This window comes from Anser anser (assembly GCF_964211835.1).
Source record: "Anser anser genome assembly, chromosome: 1".
NCBI classification, from domain to species: Eukaryota; Metazoa; Chordata; class Aves; order Anseriformes; family Anatidae; genus Anser; species Anser anser.
In genome coordinates, this window is record NC_139720.1 from 168,970,744 (window position 1) to 168,990,352 (window position 19,609).

Below are 19,609 nucleotides of genomic sequence, written 5' to 3' on the forward strand. Positions count from 1 at the left end.
CTAGACTTCATATGGCCTTTCCCCGAGTTTATTGGAAAGAACTGTAGTTGTGTGAGAAATGTAGCATGCCTATCTCTGTATCTCTCATCTTTTTTCTGCTTTTGTTTTTTTGGCTCAATGCAGAGTGATGGCAGAAAGAAAGAAAAACAGAATAGGATGACCTCTTTCTTTTCAAGCCATAGTTCTACTTTCATGTCCCTCTGATGACATCCCTTAATAATCATGGGGAAGCTGTGCAGATAAGGGAGGAGATACTGAATTATTTCATTATGTGTTTTCTGTTTGGCAGTCTTTGCAAATGTAGAGCTCTGAATCCAGCTGTTAATCTTTTAGATTAGGAAAGTACCACGTCTAAATCATATAGCTGAACAATTTCAGGAATTCAAAGTCTGAGACTAAAAAATTCTTTTCTGGGAAGACTGATTTCAGAAAACTTAAGCAACAGAGGTAGAAGGGGATTCTCTGTGGTCACTTTTAAGATCAGTTGATAAAGTTCTGGCTCCAGTAGGAAAGAGGTTGAATTTCACCCAGCACCCTGCCTCAGTCTTTCACTTTACAGTAGAGCTAAGAGTATGCTGTTTAGATAACCAAGTTTTGAAAGCCAATTTTTTTCCGTTAATAATAGGAGTATGTTGGTATATCGTTGGTAGTGTAAAGAGGGCTTGGATTGCATCATCTATAAACTATATCAATATATTTAATCTCTTTGTTGGTCTGCCTCAAACCATATCGTAATGCATGTAAAAGCGGTTTTATATAAACAACTGACATCTAATCATACATGCAACTGTTGGAGGAAATATAAAATTTTCTGTTTCGTAAAGTGAAGTCAGATGAATCTTTCCCAGAAAAAATAAGAAATATGATAAATAAATACACGTATATTGGATGCACGCAGTTTACAATGGTTCTGTGCTGTCTGTAACAGCTACTGAATCCGGAGGTTCATTGCTTCGTTGAATATGACATTTAAGGTTTATATTTTTCAGTCTGCAGTGATTGCATGCGAATTCATGAAGATGAGAGCCCAGTGTAGAAGCTGATAAGGAAATGGGTAACTGACAGGAAAGAACTATAGCTGAAAAATGCCTGGGCAACATAAAGATTAAGGCCTTAGGCCAAAAGGGAGTAGGCAGGATTGAAAGGAGGTTGGAGAGCTAAATTTAAGGACCGGGGAGAAGAAATTGCTCAGATTAAGTATAACACAGACCTGCCTTTGCAATGAGTGGTCTTGGGTGCAGTCTCCCTCTCACACTGTGGTTTCAAGGACAGCCTGCAGAAATACTGCTGGGCAGTTCCTTTGATCAGGCTGAATGATGTTCTAAATTATATAATGCCGTGCTCAGAAAATGGTCTGCGATACACGGAGTTGTCTTGATTTCAGTGGCATTAAGAGCCAACTGCTTATTTTCTTGAAGAGGTCTATGTGACAAGCCTGAGAAGTACTGCTTTGTCAAGAACATAACCTGTGTGTCATCATTTTTTTTTTTTTTTAAATAATAAAATAACAGGAGCAAACTTTGATTCAGCTATTTAAAGAGAGGTATTCAACACAAGGAAATACCTTTTCTGAGATCTCCAGAGCTCAACCCATCTCAACAGTCTCCCTACCTCCGATTTACCCTTGCCTCACCCTCCCTGACTCCTGTGCAGAGCAGGACCATGTTGCAGAAACCCAGCTGACCCGGTGAGGGCAGGGCTGCCGTTCAGGGCAATGCTGACAGGCTGGAGAAATGGGCTGGCAGGAACCTCGTCAAGGTCAGCAAAAGAAAACGTAAAGTCCTGTGCATGGGGAGGAACAGCCGCAGGCACCCATGCAGACTGGGCAAAGTCCCCAAGCCATCTGATCTGGCTTTGAAGCTGCCCTTGTTTTGGATGGAGTTTGGACTTGGATTCCCAGCCTGCATTTTTCTGTGATTTTGAGAGTCCGGTGGTGATAAAGGCGGTTATTTTTCTTACTGGATATATTTAAGGGTGTTTCAAGAAGATTTTATGCTTTTGCCTGCAGTCAGAGTACTGGTAGCGTGTGGAGATGTTTGTTTTCTGTCTGCTGTCTCCTCCCTATCTATTGCAAACAAATACACTTTTTCTAGAAAGGAAGTGACTGCTCTTAAGTGGTCTTTCACATCTAACATCATTCAGTGGATTCTTGGAGTATAATTACAAATAGAAGCATGAACAGGACAAAATATATTAATCTCAAGAGAGTTATCTTGCACTGACCATCAATCTATCCTTCCTGTCACGTTCTTTTCAATTTAGATTACTCTAAGGCAGAGAGGCTGGAGTTTGGTGTTTTGTCTCAGTTCATTATGATTATAAATATCTTGGATAAAGCCGCATAACAAATTACCACTTAAAAATGACTGATGGCCAAATTCAGCAAGGCACAAAGACTGTAAAGTTCTTTTGATTTCGTCTGTTGTGTGGCACTTGTCAGGCTTTGTCCCTTAACAGTCAGTCAGTGGTACATATTTAATGGAGCAACAGATAGCAGGCAGTTTGTCGTCTGGGGTTCAGTCGTGTTCAGAGCACAGATCTGCTTTTACTTCTAGTCACTTAAAGATGTAAAACGCAGAGATGTCCTTTCTTTTTTCTGTTCCTCGCAAAGGCCGTCTGCTGCATACTGGGCTGCCTCTTGGTGCTGTCTTCAGCCCTCTTCAGCCCTGGGCCAGCCCGACTCAGATGTGAGCAGGGTGAGGCGTGTTTGGGACTGATCCTGATTGCTGAAAAACTGCTGGTGGCATTTCCAAGGAGAGAGAGAGAAAAAAAAAGGCACTGGCGAAATCTGTGGCAAACCTCTTCAGCCTCACGCGCTTGCATTAGTTTGGACTCATTCCTTTTCCCCTTGCCGTTGTAAAATTAGTGAATGAATTTCTGGGAGGACCTCAGCATTGCTATTAGGCTTTCCTTACTAACAGCATAAAATTTGTTCTGCACTGCTCCCACCGCTACGCCGCCCCCCCCCCCCCCCCATTTCTGCTGTGCAGTTGGTTTTTGAGCCTAAATTATTTCTTGTTTATGGGTCTTGGCTCTTGGCTCCATTCCATTCATTTCCCCACTGTTTCCATGTGTTTACGCAGTGCTCTTCAGCAGCTGGCTTAGGGCAGGTATCCAAAGCACGCCCACATATATACACATCAAACCAGTATATCAGAGTTGGGTCCTAATTGTATTTGGTGTTTGGCTTGTGACCTGACCTTGTTTAAACCCGGCTGGATTGCAATTCTGAGGCTTTTGTGCTTTTATTTCATTCCTGCCAATGTGGACTGGGGGCAGATGTCCATGGAAGATCATAACCATTGTTTTTAAGACTCATATTGCAAAACAAAATATATATTTGCAGAAGTGTTATTTCAGAAGAATAAAAGGTAGCGGTTAAAGGTAGCTGTAGTTTTTCCATACCCTCAAACTTCAGAAAGGCAATGGAAGTAGGCACAGAGGTGGGTTAGACCTTCCCTGTCAAAGCCTTGTCTACTGCAAAAGCCTCAAGCTTTGGTTTAAAATCAGTAAATAATGAGGTCCTTTATATATAATAACTAAGTTTGTATTTTCAAGTAGTTGGTGCAGAGCTGTCCAGGAGGCTTTGCTAAGAACTGGGAGAAACATCTCCAGCTCAGCAGCTGCTCAGCGGTGGCGTGTGGGGTTTGTGTCCTGGTGGCTGCACGGGTTTCTGCTCTGCTTGGAACAGCTGTGGGCTGATTCAGCTGCGTTGAATTCAAATCCTGTTCATTGAATGTTTTTTTTAAACACAAGGAATGGAGAATTGCGTTAAAAAGCGTGGCAGCGGTGTTCATGTAAGATGGCATGTGGGGGAGGTTGAAGCTCCGCGTTGTAGTGCAGCTTCCAGGAGAGTAATTACTCCAGAATTGTCAAGATGTGAGCAAAATACGGAATATTTCTAATATGCAAGTTAATTTGGCTAAATGTCAGTGTAAAGTAAAGGTGGATCTTGCTGTCATTGCCTAGATCACTGCTCCACAAAGTGCTAGCTGACAATAATGAGTCTGTTTGTAAATTGTGGATATATGTGAAAGCTTGTGGTTAAGGGTCTGACTGAGCACCTATTGACAGGCTCATTGCAGTAGAGTGCCTGTTAAACTACTTGTGAAAGTTAATAGGTATCTCCTTACATTTTTAGTGAGTAAATGTGTTGACATCTATCATTTGTATTACTTACAGCTGTAGATTGTAAGGCTTGGGTTATGATTACTTAACTTTTTTTTTTGATTAACGTAAGTCATTGAGCTCATGTTTTTCCAGTTATGAATGTCTTCCTATAACCATTGGTTCACTTTTTGAGATTTCTTCCTGAAATTCATTTGGGAGTAAAAACCAAAAAATAAAATAAAGTAACCTTGTAAGGTCTGGCCAGAGCTGAGAATAGAGTTAGAAAAAACTGATGTATATGGAAAATAGAATGACAAATTGCTTTATAAGACAGATAACTTTGGTTGCAGTTTCTGGGACTTTGAATTACGTGGCTGTGTTAATGTTCCCATACTGGGAGGGGGAGAGGAGATATGCTACAGAGTCCCTGCCTCTCAGGAGAAACAGAAACAGGTGCTGTTACCTCTTACAGTTTCTGAAACATGTCTCGAAGACTGTGTAAAATAAAATGATGGAAGCAGCATGAAGATCGAGTTAAGAAATTCTGACGTAAGCATGTCCTCAGTTCTGGCTGCCTCTGTATTTAGTACCTCAGGACTGTCCAGCATAAACACGGGACGTACAATATCTGCCTTGCTGAACGTATCCAGTTTGGGGAGCAAACCGTTCCCCCTGGTATGAGTGATGCCAGATCCCCATGTATGCACCAGCTGGGGCCAGCTGCCTCCAGAGCACGCTCGCTGCAGCCGTACTGCTGGGGTTGGGTGTCCTGCCCCTTTGTGGTACTCCTGGTGCTCCCCGTTTTCAGGTCAAAGCATTGGAAATGATCAGAGACCTAGCAGCAGGGCGGTTTCACGGTGTGAAAGCAGAGGGTGTCTCTGCTGTGAGTTGCAGGCTCTGTGCCTAGTGGTTTGAAGGGGCAGACTTGGAGTGCGTGGCAGGACCCCTTGAACTGGTGCAGATTTGTCCCCACTGTTACCAGATTTATCTGGAATGACCAGTCCTCCAAACCACTGGCAAGTTTAGGTTTTGGAGGCAGCTAGTCCAGACCAGAGCTGGAAAGTGAGCTGAGTGTATTACTGTAGTAGCTTAGATCTGGAAATGCGTCCATGAATCTCTGTCTGTGCTTGGTTTTGCCCAGTAGCATGGCCTTGGGCTGTGCAAGCTACATCGCCTTTGGAAGGAACTAAACTGGGAGATGTGCTCCAAAAGCTTAGCTAACATGCTCTGATTTCTCATGGGCTACTCCACAATAAATTCCCCCGAAAGACATAGACTGTGGATGTCTTCAGCCAAACTGCTTCCCCTCCTGTTGCACAATGCTCCTTGCTAATGGAGACACAGACCAGTGGTTCTCCTGGGTGGCAATTGGTACTGCTACCAACTGAGGTGGCACTTTGTCCCTCTTTATTTCGTGGTGGCTTCAAACCAGCTACTTTAGTTCTTTCACCTTTTATTGCTGATGAAAATTACTCGTTAGTGATGGGACAGAGTCTGCAAGGAGCTAGATCGCAAAGGCCTGGATCCATTATGTTAACTTCAGTGATTTTGCTGCAGGTTCCTGTCATCCAGTAGCTGACAGACAGCAGGCATCTCCAGAGGGCAGTTCTTTCCACCGAATTTCTGTATTCTCCCTGTAAGAAAAGATATCCCCTCCACCTGCAAGCTGTGCTGGTCCAGGCATCGTGAGTACACGAGGGTCTGCTCTGCTGGACTCGTTCTCCAGTCCATGGGTTTTCAAAGCATCCCTGATCATCCCTGCTCCCACAGTCTGACTTCGCTGCTGAGGCATGTTCTCATGGGAAATGAAAGAGCAGTCACTTAGCTCATTTCACCTTTTATTCCTAGAGCACTTAAAGAACAATTATACTAATTCTAATAATGACTAAATTTATAGTACTCCAGGGAGAGAAGCACAAGGCATTTCATTTCAAAGCTGTTTGACAAGACCATTTTAAAGTGTGTATTTTCAGATGTATGGTACAAGTTTCCAAATGGGGGAGAAAAATGTTTAAATTCATGCTCTCAGTTTTTTTGTTTTGTTTTGTTTCCAAGAAATTGAATACTGTTCAGTTGTGTTGGGCATTGTCCATTGGGTAAAACAAATTTAAACCAGAGATTTACAGGAGTTTTCTCCTGCTTGTTTTTTAATTATCTGTTTCCAGTCATTAGTTATCAGGATTTAAGTGTTTGCATGGAAAATAAGGATACTACTGCTGTGGAAATGTTTAATTCTCAGTATCATGAAGCAGCACAGCTACCTGCATTTTAGAGTTAATCTTTACTTCTCAATGAGAGGGGAAAAAATACGGTTCTTGATCTGCACAGCAGTACTGATTAAGATACATTGAAGCAGAAACCGAAATACTACATACACTTTACTGTTTTCCTTTTCCAGCCTATCTGACAATAAACATTTAGTGCTAGAAATAAATGCATATTTTTGGCATGCCATAGGGAGAATAATATCAAACAATGGCAATTTGTCACTTCTCACGTGAAAGCAGAGTAATGTGTTAGAATTCAATAGCTACCACGTAAGGAGAAGGAAGTTATTTTAATACTGATATCCTCCGCTAACAGACCTGAATGATGATTGTACTGGATACGGTATTTCATATACCCAAGGACATGTGTCTGAAAGCGAAAAGAAGCTCCTGGCATTAATCTAAATCTTGACCTGCTCGTACGTTTCCCACACAGCACTTTGGGTGTACCCTTGGTGATGCATAAAGTCTGTCTTGTTCATGGGTGTAGCAATGAGTCACGAAGGGGCAAGTCTTCTGCTTTGAGGCTGTCACCTTCTTTTGAACTTTGCAATTTACCTAGAGTTTTGTTGTTGTTTCAGTTCAATTCGACAGCATTCTGCTACAGCTGTGGTTGCTACAGTCAGCTGCGATGGCCATGTGGGCGTAATTCAACCCAAAACAAAAGCCCTGGGTTTTGGACATAGGTGAGCAGGCATTGACTCTCTGCCTAAGTTCCCAAGTAATATAAGAATGTTTCAGCATTATCACAAAAGAAACAAAATAAAAATCCAACACTAACGAGAAAAACGCCAGAAGATGTTATTCTAGAAATAGTGAGATTCAAAATAATTCCAGTGTTTTTTTCTTTATCTTCCTGTCTTCTAGAGGAGATGGTGCACCCCCAAAACCCAAGTGTTTGGATTTAAGTCTAAGTTGTGTTTAAAACTGTATGTGCTTGGGCTTTGGTGGCTATTCTTTGAAGAGAGATGACAGCGAGACTCTGTCTTGCAAATTAAGAAAATAAAGAGTTTCTGTTGGTCTTAGGAAAATGAAAATTAACTTAGATGTGTAGGTAGTCTTAGTAAGTGCAGTGGAACTGAGATGGTGTTTGCTGAACTACTCTTTGGAGATTTACATAATAGATGAGATACAGGAGCTCCAGGCTGCATGACAGAGCAGTTTATTTTATCGCAGAATGTAAACAAGTGAATTGCCTTAGTAATCTCTGCAGAAACCAAGGGTAAGATATTTTTTTTTTATATGCAGAGAGTCAGAGATTCAATAATCCTGGCTGTTCATGTACAAGGAGGCAAACCTTTCTTTTAAATAATCTGGGTCCTTTTAACTATCATACTGTCCTATTCAGTTCTTTTAAAGCTCTTCAGGAATGATGAGCAATGTGCATCTCTCTGTGAAAATACATCTTTTGCACAATAAAAATACATAAGAGGCTGTGTAATTTTCTTAACTGCTACATATTTAAATATATGGAAAGCATTTATAAACCAAGCTCACCTACTATTTATTTCTATTGTGGTAATGACAGGAATCTAAATAGTTTTTAGAACCTTCGTAATTTCAAAGTGTTGGAAAAAAAAAGTTTTAATATTAACATTAAGGGGTTTCAAGCTTTAATTTATTCAGACCAGTTCACCCACTTTAGTTGGTGTGGTTGACCTCATTGATGTCTTTTCAGCATGGAAAATGGATAAAGAAATACTGAAAAAGTAGATTAGTTAAATGTAGATGGTTATAATACCACCCGACTGCTATTGTGTGCTTCTCAACCGTGAATTTAGCTTCAAGCAAGGGTTTGCCTATTATATTACTCTGAACATATATGTGCCATTACTCTTTGATCTGTAGCAATAGTTTATTATGATCAAGGCTACTTACCACGTTTGCCTGAAGGAAGAGATTTACTGTTGGACATAGCAGGTTTGCAAAACAGTGAATGATGTTCTTAGGTTTCTGGTTTCTATGAGCTATATGCAACTTAAGAATACTTTTGTATTAATCCAACATCAATTGCTGCTACTTTTAGAAAAGTGCGTGTAAATAACTCATCATACAGTGTTGTACAGAAACACACATTTATTTGCCTAATATTACACCAGTTATTGTCAGTAGGGAGGTCATTGGAAAAAAGAGCCTCATGAATGTAGTGTTCTGTGAGCAGGGTTAGTTTCTGGTTTTGTTGATATCAGTAGTGATTGACAGTCTCTAGTTCTCTATTCTACTAAATATTCTGTGCTCCACTAGTAATTCCAGGATGCAGACCAGGATTAATTCTGCTGAATTTATTTCGGGTGCTGGATAGTGATTATTGTTTATCAGTTGAAGTATGAAGATAGATTTTCTTTTTACCGCATTTTTTTTTTCTGTCTGGGTTTCTAGTAAACTGGTTATGTTTGTCTAGTCATAAATTTTAACCAGTAATGGTTACTGCAAAGGAGGGCACCAGAACGGTAACTCATTTATTTGTACTTTCTGGGGTCCACCCACACAGCAGCCTGATGGGACCAAGGAATATTTTGCAATTACAAACATAATTGTGTTCATCAGAAAGTGTTTTGAAACACTGAGATTTTTCCAGTGCTGTGGTTCTGAATCTTCCCAGGTGAGGATCTTTAGTGTAAATAAGTAAAAGATTACATGAGGCATATGTGATTTAAGGTGTCTGTAACTGTTCTCAAAATTATGCTAAAATCCTAAATTAGATACGAGCAAGGCCAGCAAAGGAAGAGTTCACCTCATCTTCCAGACCTTCCAATGCACTGCACAGTCACATAGCACTGAAGACACAGGAGAGGCTCCCGAAGAGTCTTGGTGGCTGAAGGAACCCCATAATTACGAGAGCTTCCACAGGCCCTGATTCTTGGTGCCTTACTTTTCTTTGGCATAAGTGTGTATTGCAAAACGTGTCTTTCCTTTTTCTAGTTGTTCCTGATAGAGCAGTTTTATGAAGTACTGGTGTGAAAAATAATATGTTAGTCTCAGAGAGAGAAGTCTCCTTTTTCTGTTCCAAATACAGGTAGCGTAAAAGTATTTGTCTATATTTTCTCTAGTAAGATAGAGAGAAAAAAAGGTGTTTTTCATGTGTGGTTGAGATAATGTTGCATTTGCTAAGGAACCTAAGTGCTGACTAGCATGGGTATAGTTGCTATTAAAATCGGTGTTCATTTAAGTAAAATTCCCAAGGCTTTCATTTTGAAAATTTCACAAGTTTAAAAAATTTAAAGGTCTAAAAGAGTAAACATCCACAGCTCATTACGTTGTTGTGGCACAGAAGAGTCTGTGTCCCTTACTTCTTCCTGAGGTCACAGCTCAGGAACACTGGTTATGCTGAGAATTACGAATCCGTATTTCTCGCCATTGAGATGTGAAGCTGGGCAATCCCGGTCTGAATCAGCTTGGACTGCTTTCAACACTGAGGGATGATCCAGGTAGCCAGCCAAGATTTAGTCCTGAGTGAATGCTAGTGACTGACCTCTTTGTAGGCCCTTCAAGATGATTGATATGTAAAGCACTTAACTAGTATCTGCACTGCAAAACTGCAGTAAAAGTTCTTCATTACAGTAATAAACCTAACTCTTCATTTACGTAATAAACATGACTCTAGAGCTGTTGTATGGCAGCTGATGATGCCAAAAATGTAAAAGATTATTTGCTAACCTACTTTAAAAGGTTTGCTTTGCCTGAATAGGATTTTACGAGGCTTGATAATTACATATATTCCCAGCAGTATTAATAATGATCTCTTGAATTAATCTGGTAGTTCCTCAGAGTTGGTCAGCAGTACAAAGTTTTGTTTTTAGTTTCGGTGTATGCTGGTTAATACTTAATTTACTCTTTTAGAATAATAAATATAATCCATTGAACTGGCATGTATTCTTTCAGGTTGAAAATAAATTTACATCTCTGCTTTTTCTCAAACAAATGACCATTCACAGCATATAGTCATTTAAAATAAAAAAGGGGGGGGGGGGGGAAGGTCTGAATTTATACTTCAGAGACTCTTTCAAACTCAAGGATAAATAGTGATAGACTTTCACAATTTGCTCTTCATAGTGGATAATTTGTTATTGTTCCTGGCACCAAAGAGGAGATAAAATTACTGTGCTTTTTTCTGTAATTCTCAAAATTCAGAATTTATCAGTGTTTCCAGACAATATAAAGTATACCTCCACATACATGTGTCTGTGTACACATGCAGACAAAAATTTCAAAAGTTTGAGGGAGACTCCATGATTGCTTTAAGCCAGGGTGTCTCCAATAATGATGTAGATTTGGTGCTTTTCATCACAGAACATGAATTGGGTACCTGGCGTACCTCCTTTAGGCTACCTTTAATACATTTTTTAATTCTTTAATTCTTATGAGGAGCGAGAAAAGCATTTTTCTTTAAAAAAAAAAAAAATCTGTTTATATGTGGACTAGTGAGTTGGCATGAGCTTTCTAACGTGAACTGCATTATTGAGAATCATCTATATTGATTGAGGGAATTACTGTTCAGATTTGTGTCCAGCATCATTCACTGTCTGATAACACTGCTGTTGAAACCACGGTGGCTGTGATTTTAGTGGTTAGAATATTCTAATAATATTTATTGAATTTCAGCATGCAGAATGATAATGTAGGCAGCTTGTCACAATATGAATGTTAGTGGTCCAGATCTCTTCAGAAAGATGCGGTACACGTTTCAGTGCATGCAACTCTCTATGCCTGTGCAGAAATCATTGCTTAAAAATATGAGCAGCTTAACCCATCCAGTTCTTGTGGTGCAAAGTAAATCTAATAAAAACATTTTATTCTATGTGAGACATAGCTAGTGTGGACAGGAAATCGTTTTCATCATTTTACACAGTGTAACTAAGCCACGTGTTGGGAATAAATATGTGATTTATACAGGCACAATTTCCTATTATGTCCTAATGAGAAATGTTAAATATATTAGTATGACTCAGGGCTTGACACATGCAATAAAGACTATGTATGATGGCAAACAACCAATTATCTCAGTGCATTATTTATTTCTTGAAAGCCTTGACATGGGTAAGGTCACTATACATTTTTAATGGGAATGTGATGCTAGGTTATAAAAAGATAATACAAATAACAATACTTTGTTAGATCTTCCCGCTGTGCAATGTATAATCAGGTGCACTGACTTAAAGAACACTAATGAGGATTTAAAGACACAGCAGGGGCACATTTAACAGTCACACACAATTCTGTCAAATGCATTTACATAGAGCGCTTCTGAAGCAAGCTAGAGTTGCAGAGCCGGTAGAGATGTATTTTTCATTGTATAGCTTGGTGTACTGTATGTTTCAGTGGAAATGACAGTAACTAGCAACGTTCTGGTGCTTTGCCAAGCGCAATTATTTGGCTGTGATACTTACAATATATGAAATCAGCCAGAGATGGTGGTACACGTGGACTGTACTGCGTCATTTTCAACGATAAAGTAATGGTTGAGGAAAACAAAGGAAGTGGGCTCTGAAGGTATTATTTGAAGTCCCTGCTAAGCTGTGTTGACAGTCTCTTTTGCCTCTGCAATGAATCCCTGGCAGCGAAATGCTGCAGAATAATATCATTGATGTGTTTCAGTCAGTGGCCCACCTGGTTTTTAAAGTCTCTTCTTGATAGTGACCTGTACCAGGTGCTACTAGAAGAACATAAACTCACTCTTCTGAGGACAGGAATCCTATTGTTTAGAGCTGCAAAAAATCTGGGGCACAAATACATGTGTTATCCAGAGGCTTTATCTGTATTTTTGTTCTTAATACCTCCTGAAAAACAAATTTGTAGAAGAAAAGTCCAGTTGTTTTCTAATCCACTGGCAGCTCGTAAGGCAAGTGGACTTGTCAGGAGACTGGCTTCTCTTAAGGGGGAAACTCATGACCGAATTCCAGTGCAAAAAGAGCAGTATTGCAGGAGGTGGAAGCAGGGACAGGCTTCAAAGGATGAGCACAGAAATACCATGCAGGCACGTGGCGACAGCATCAGGAAAGCCAAAGCTCAGATGGAGTTCAGCCTTGTAGGGGTTGTCAAAGGCAACAACACGAGCTTCTACCACAACATCAGTGGAAAAAAGCTGGACAAGGAAAATGTAGGTCTGTGGCAAACTGGGGAGGCTGAAAGCAAGCACCATAAGGCTGAGGTACTCCATTGCCTTTTCTGCCTCGGCCATCGCCCGCACGGCCTTCTTATAGGCCCCTGTGCTTAGAGGCAGGGTTCAAGGAGCAGAAGTACCCGTTGTGATGACAGCCAAGCTGGGGTTTGCCTTAGAGGATTGAACCCAAACGAGCCCATGGGTGCTGAGGCAGCTGGTCAGTGTTCTGGCAGCACCCTTGTCTACCACGTTGGAAAGGCCATGGAGACAGTGGGAGATCCCTGATGAGGAGAAGAAACCAAGCAGCGCTGTCCTCTTCAGAGAAGTCTAAAAGGGTGAACCAAGGACATGGGGCAGTCAGCCTCCCTTTGGTCCACAGAAGAATCATGGAGTCAGTCCCCTGGAAACGTTTCTGGGCATGGTGAAGAAAGAGGTGGTAACTGGAAATAGCGTGGATTCACCCACAGTAATGTGTGACCCAAATGCTTGCCATCTGTGATACAGAGTGACGGGGGAAATGGGTGAGGGGAGAGAAACATAAACCATTCATCTCAACTTCTGGAAGGCTTTTACCAGTGTTTTTAACCACTAGTCTGGTATCCAAGCTGTGGGTTAGTACAGCATGAATGGGGGCACCATCAAATGGGTGAAGATGAGTTGAATGCCTGGGCTCAGTGTTGTAGTCAGTTGGTTTCACCCCACCTGGAGGGACCTGGAGGGTAGTGATGGAAGAAAAGTGTGGTGGGAGAATGAGAGCCAATGGGCATGCTTTGAAATCACACAGAATCACAGAATGGACAAGGTTGGAAGGGACCTCTGAAGATCATCTAGTCTAACCCCCCTGTTGAGCAGGATCACCTAGAGCACATTGCTCAGGATGGCATCCAGGCGGGTTTTGAATATCTCCAGAGAAGGAGACTCCACAACCTCTCTGGGCAGCCTGTTCCAGTGCTCTGTCACCTTCACAGTAAAGAAGTATCCTCTCATATTCATCCAGAACCTCCGGCGCTTCAGTTTGTGCCCATTGCCTCTCGTCCTGTTGCTGGGCACAACTGAAAAGAGACCAGCTCCATCCTCTCAACACCCTCCCCTCAGATATTTATACACATTGATGAGGTCTCCCCTCAGTCTCCTCTTTTCCAGGCTAAACAGGCCCAGCTCTCTCAGCCTGTCCTTGTACAACAGATGCTCGAGTCCTCTAATCATCTTCGTAGCCCTCCTCTGGACTCGCTCCAGGAGCTCCATGTCCCTCTTGTACTGGGGAGCCCAGAACTGGACACAATGCTCCAGGTGTGGCCCCACAAGGGCTGAGCAGAGGGGCAGGATCACCTCCCTCAACCTGCTGGCAACACTCTTCCGAATGCTGCCCAGGATGCCATTGGCCTTCTTGGCCACAAGGGCACATTGCTGGCTCATGGTCAGCCTGCTGTCCACCAGGACTCCCAGGTCCCTCTCTGCAGAGCTGCTCTCCAGCAGGTCACCCCCAGTCTGTACTGGTGCTTGGGGTTATTCCTCCCTAGGTGCAGGACCCTGCAATTGCCCTTGTTGGAATAAGAAAGGTTCAGACACCGTGAGGAAAAGCTTTTTTTCCCCGGCGGGGGCTGTTTTGCAGTGGAGTAGCTTGTCTAGAGAGGTTGTGCCTTCTCCATCCTTGGAGCTTTTTAAAGATCTTATCGGACATAACCCCAAGCAACTTGGTCAGAACTTCAGGCTGCCCCTGCTTTTAGCATGAGGTTGGGCAGGAGACCTCCGGAGGCCCCTTCCCAGCTGACTTATCTTGGAATCTTGTCCAAAAAAAAAGTAAAAAAAATAAAACAATGGGCTGTAGCATTCTTCACCGATAGTGTTGTGAAGTATTGGGACAGGCTGCCCAGGGAAGTAGTTGAGTCACCATCCCTGGAGGTCTTCAGGAAACATGTAGATGTAGAAATGAGTGATGTGGTTTAATGGTGGACTTGGCAGTGCTAGGTTAAAGGTTGGACTAGATGATCTTAGAGGTCTTTTCCAACCTGAATGATTCTGTGATTCATTGTTCCCTGAATTGTTCCAGGGTTTCACAATGTTTCATGCTAACTGAATGTGTTACACGTTCCACACTTATCTTTCCTCTTAATACACGTGTTACTTTCTTTTTAAAATCTTAAATTTATTTTATATACCTAGTATGATTGGCTGTATATAGCAAATTTGGTATCCCTGAATTTTAAGGGTGCTGTAATCAAAGTTCAAAGGATTTGTCATTGTAGAGCTATATATTTGCTACTCTTATATCTCTTTTTCAGCTTTTTTTCTGTCATTTTCATGGCTATACCCATAGTTACTTAAAATGTTCTTTAATCTGAAAGCAGTTATTTTGATTATTGGCAGAAATGTTCATGTGCAGTACACTTCTTCTCAAATGTGTTTGAGGAATCACAGCTTCACTTAGAATCTGCGGGAAATGCATGCTGTTGACATTTGAAATCTGTTAATTAGAAATTCTTAACACTTAATTAGAATTGCCTTTAAAGTGGACCCTAATTCCCCCATCATTTATTGCTTGTGGAGTTCAATGTGACTGTTTCCTATTCTATACAAACATTTTGGTCATCCCGCCTTGGGTAAGAAAATACATCCTGTGAGCAATCGGGTATCCATAATAGTGACTATCTAGAAATTGATGTGAGCAGTCTGCGATGGGTACATTATTGCAGACAATTTTTTCACATATTTGGTAGATACTTAAAAATTCTCATTCATGAATTGAGGTCGTTTATAATTCATTCACTAACTGAACAAAAGTCAGAGTTTGCCCCCCCCCCCCTTTTTTTTTTTTTTGGAAATACACTAAGGAGTGCTATTTGCCAGCTTTGATATTAATATTTTCCCAGAAATTTGTACTGAAGCCCGTAGGGAATGGGAAGACCTCAAACTGATGTTAAATAGGGCAGAGATCAGGTTGCGACAGGATGTTAAACATTTGCAGTTTGGGAGTTTCATCAGAGCATACACCCTTTCTTTTGAAACATTGGAATAAGCAGTTTGTTTGCTTCACAGCAAGAAGCATCTAAAGCAATTGCCATACTTCCATACCCCGTGGAAGGTACTGTGCAAAAGGGAAGGTTGATAAACTGATGTTTAACTTCTGGCAAATAGTCTGACTTTTTCTCCTGAACATGCAATCATTCAGCTTAATTTAATTAATGCTTTGTTATTTCAGCATATGTATGAATCAAATGGTATTTATACACAGCTTTGCAAATACGAGCAGCAGAACCAGTCTACACTCTCTCAGTGCTATTGCTCCAGCAGAGTTGCTGGGGCAAAGGCTGTGGTTACAGCTCTTCCTAACAGATGGGATGGGGCCACTGAAAGGATATTTTTGGTTTCATCACTTGCTGCCTATCATCTTTGAACTTGAACCACGTCAGACGGTTTCTGAGGTCCTGTGAGAATCAGCCCTGCTGCTTGCAGGTGTGCCCAACAGTATCTGGCGCTGGAGGTTGCAGCTGCATGCAAGTGTCTTCTCCTCTTTGTAAGCCCTGCAGTAAATCTGCTTTCTCTTCTGTCCCTCTACTTGGCAATTCAACAAGCCAAGCTGGAAACCAGCACCTGATTTCTGGGAACAAGGGGTTCTCTTACATCTGTCATGTACTGGTCTTTCTTTAAGAGTAAAAAATGTTTTTTTAAAATTGTCTGTGAAGAAGTAAAATCTGAACTGAAAATAAGGCCTGCTTAACTGAATTTTCTACAGTTTAGTGGTTACATTTTTAACCCAAAGGGGGAAAGCTGACTTCTCCTGGTACACTTTTGGTTCTGCTTATATATTGGAGCTCTCAGATAAATTAGAAACACTTTTGTTGGCTATGAGCAATAACAGCTTCTTAAAATTTCTGTGGCCCAGCTGCTAGAAGGGAACTAGGCACAGTTAATGACTACATTATCTTACATTGCTCTTGTTAAGAGGATATAGTTTGTAAAGTTTGTGATTTACAATCACAAACAATTCAATTTATTGAATTGAACAATCAATTGACAATCAATTTATAACTACATTTTATCCTAGGGAAGGGAACATAGGATGTGGAGGAGCAAGTTTTCTCCCCACACTGAAGGGTTTGGCATGACCCACCAGCTGGTTGTGCTCGAGCGAGGTGTACAGTATTAGCTGTAGCTTGTTTGCTTCCCTTGAAAACCAGAATGAAAAGGGCAATGTAACGTAAGGAGGAAGCGCTGATGTCCAGGCCCCTGAAACCTTTTCTGCAGTTGTTTCAGCACCCCCGCTGGGGCTTTGTGGTGGCAGAGCTGAAGGTGCAGTCCCTTTGAGGTGACGGTCCCTTTGGGCTTCAGGGAGTGACAGAGCCAAGCAGAGCCAAGCAGACCCCTTAGACTGCAACTTCTCTTCTTGTCGAAGAGGAATGACGTTCGGTCATTTGGCCTATCACACTGGAACATACAAAAATTTTGGACAAAACCATGGCTACTGCTACCTGCTAAATGTTCCTTTTATTCTCCAGTGTGCAAGGTTCATATTGTTACTGTCTTCATGGAAGCAGACTTTTGCAGATTGGCAGGTGGGTGGAAAAGCATGCCGACATGTTCCCCACAGTTCAAGCTGCTCCTTTTCCTACTGGAGCAGGTAAGGGCAGAATTTGGGCTAGAATTCTGGTCACCGTGTATTTCCTGGTAAGCTCCTGGGCAGTTCCATTCAATGCTCATTTGCTCACCAGTTACAGAAAAGCAGCAATTTATGCAATTAACAGATACAGGAAAATTTTGTCAGATGGCAGAACTATTCCCTTGACACTCTGTTGATGTCACATACTCATTCTAGCACCAGGAGAAGTTAATTAAAAGCATGTTGTGACCTGAGACTTATTTTTGATTATACAAACTTTGATTTTAGTCTTCAGTAAAAACAAAAGACATGGGGACATCTTAAATGAAAACTGATGTAATAGAAACTGCTTTTACCAGCTGTTTATGTCTTATGCAATTATTTTTCTCAAGATTAATAATGGAGGCAACAGCCCACCTAATAGTAAAGGTAACCTTTAAGGAGCATGTGTTTTATAAGTTGCATCAATATAACATTTACAGGACTATGAAAAATCTACACTCTCCTGACCGATTTTTTTTCCTGTTTGTTTGTTTTTAATTTTAAGCCTCACATTCTTCAAACTATTCTCCAAACTCAAGGGCAATTGACATAAGAGCGGAAAGCTACTTTGGAAATTGAGAAGTAGTTTTTTAAAACCACTTGACTTGTAACTGTGGTCAAGGACGAGTAGCAATATAGGTCAATTACTATTTTTTTTGGTGAAAAGTCATAAGTTTCCACTTGATAACAACCTTCACTACTTGTCGGTGCTTTAAAAAAAAAAACACAGGAAGGTATGAAAAGTTTATTTTACTGTTACGCATCATGAAGTGTTACAAAAATATTTTTTTAATTTTTATTAATTCCTGTGGAAAGATAAATGCAGTGCATGTTTCTCTGAAACATACCATTTTTTCAATATATCTCTCTATCCTGAATAGATGTCTCTTTTTCAGCTTTCTCTGTGTGGTGTTTTTTAGTGTTTTTTAGTGTTTTGGGTTTTTTTTGTTCTGTTTTGGTTTTTTTGTGTGTGTGTGCATGCATGTGCTTGTGCAGGGGACATGTTTTTAAGCAAGGCTTTTAAGTGCAAGACTAAAAAAAGATCCACAAATATTAAGGAGATCATTTGGTGTTTTAAAAATCTTACCAATTATTCTGTGAATATTATACTAGAAGGAGAACAATGAAGTCATTATAGTTCGTAAAAAGTTAAATGTATGGCTCTGATACAATTAATGTTACTTGTAACAGCATCTGAATGATATATACAGGAATGATCAATAATTGTTTGTAGAGTCGGATGAAAGTGGCAGGAAAGCGGAGCTGATGTAAAAGGATTTTGAGCAGTTTAAGCTGACAGAGTTGCTTGCGGAGTCTGAGAAATAGCAGATTGGCTTCTAGTTTCCAATGCACTTGACGCTCCTCACCTGGAAGCTGCCCATGTTTCTTTGGTTCTATTTATAGTTGCTAAAACTAATTTAAACCCAAACAAACCAAAAAGGTTTCAAAAGCGAAACGTGAGAACTTGGTTGTCTTCCTGGTTCTGTGACTGAATCTTGTCTGGACTTGAGCTTTTTCCCTGGAGACAGATTTGTAAAAATACATAGCAAATGAAAACACAGCGACATCCTTAGGGACTTGGCTACTTAACTACTTTTGGAATCCCGCTGTCTGCAAAATTCGTTTGTTTTTTTTTGTTTTAATTTTATTTTTATTAAGGCTCTAAGACCCAGAGTAGGAATTGAAGAAGCTTGTGTTGGATGTGTATGTCTTTGTGCTGGCAACAGGAGGGTGCAGCCGGACATGATCTGGTACATCAGATGAGGATCTCAGCAGGACACCCTGAGCTAAAGGCCAGCCACTGCACGTGCTTCTCAGGTGCTGACAGCACTGAGTCACAACTGCTGTTCAGGTGTGGGCTGTACCAGGCATGCCTGGTTCTAATACAAGACCATACTCAGAGGCCATCATGGAAGATATATTTACTAGACCTAGAGCTATGGTGTCTCCGTGATCACTGAATGCCATGTAGATGTATGTCTGTGATATATACGTATGTATATATATACACATATATATATGTAGACTGCGTGTAAGGAATGTCATGCACTGCATTTGGTTACACCCTGAGCTCTCTTTAGGGCTAACAGGCAGAGCAGAAGGAGATGTGCAGACTAGTGAAAAATAGCCTTCCTGTTAGCTGTAGTTAATTATTCTTTATAGTCACATGCTGATCTGATGTCCTACCATATTTCCAGAAGTCCATTGCTGTGCTGTTTAAGATTGTGTTTCAGATAAGACATAAAACAAAGTATGTATGTATGTCTATATTGTTCACATAGGCTTCTGCAAACTCTGTTCTGTCCTCACTAAAGGAATTTTATTTTGAATTGAACTCAGATCAAACATACCCGTTTTACTTGAATATAGTGTAAAGTTTAAGGCTTCAGTCTATTTATTTCTTAAGAAATCGTTTCGCTTTTCCTTGAGGTGTCAATAAATGCAAGTTATCCTTTTCTTTTCTGGTAATTTGACTTGAAATTCAAGTTCAGA

At 40.8% G+C, this 19,609-nt stretch overlaps 1 protein-coding gene across 16 annotated transcripts in view; it reads left to right on the forward strand.

Annotated features, from left to right (window-relative positions):
- KLF12 (KLF transcription factor 12) overlaps window positions 1-19,609 on the forward strand; it is a 247,046-nt gene that overhangs the window by 68,994 nt on the left and 158,443 nt on the right. Inside the window, exon 1 of one of the 16 annotated variants that reach the window (XM_083826749.1) lies at window positions 5,674-7,063. The exons of the other annotated variants lie outside the window; for them this stretch is intronic. The gene's annotated coding sequence lies outside the window, so the exon portion shown is untranslated. Of the gene's footprint in view, window positions 1-5,673; window positions 7,064-19,609 lie in introns of those variants that run through there. 16 annotated transcript variants of the gene reach the window in all.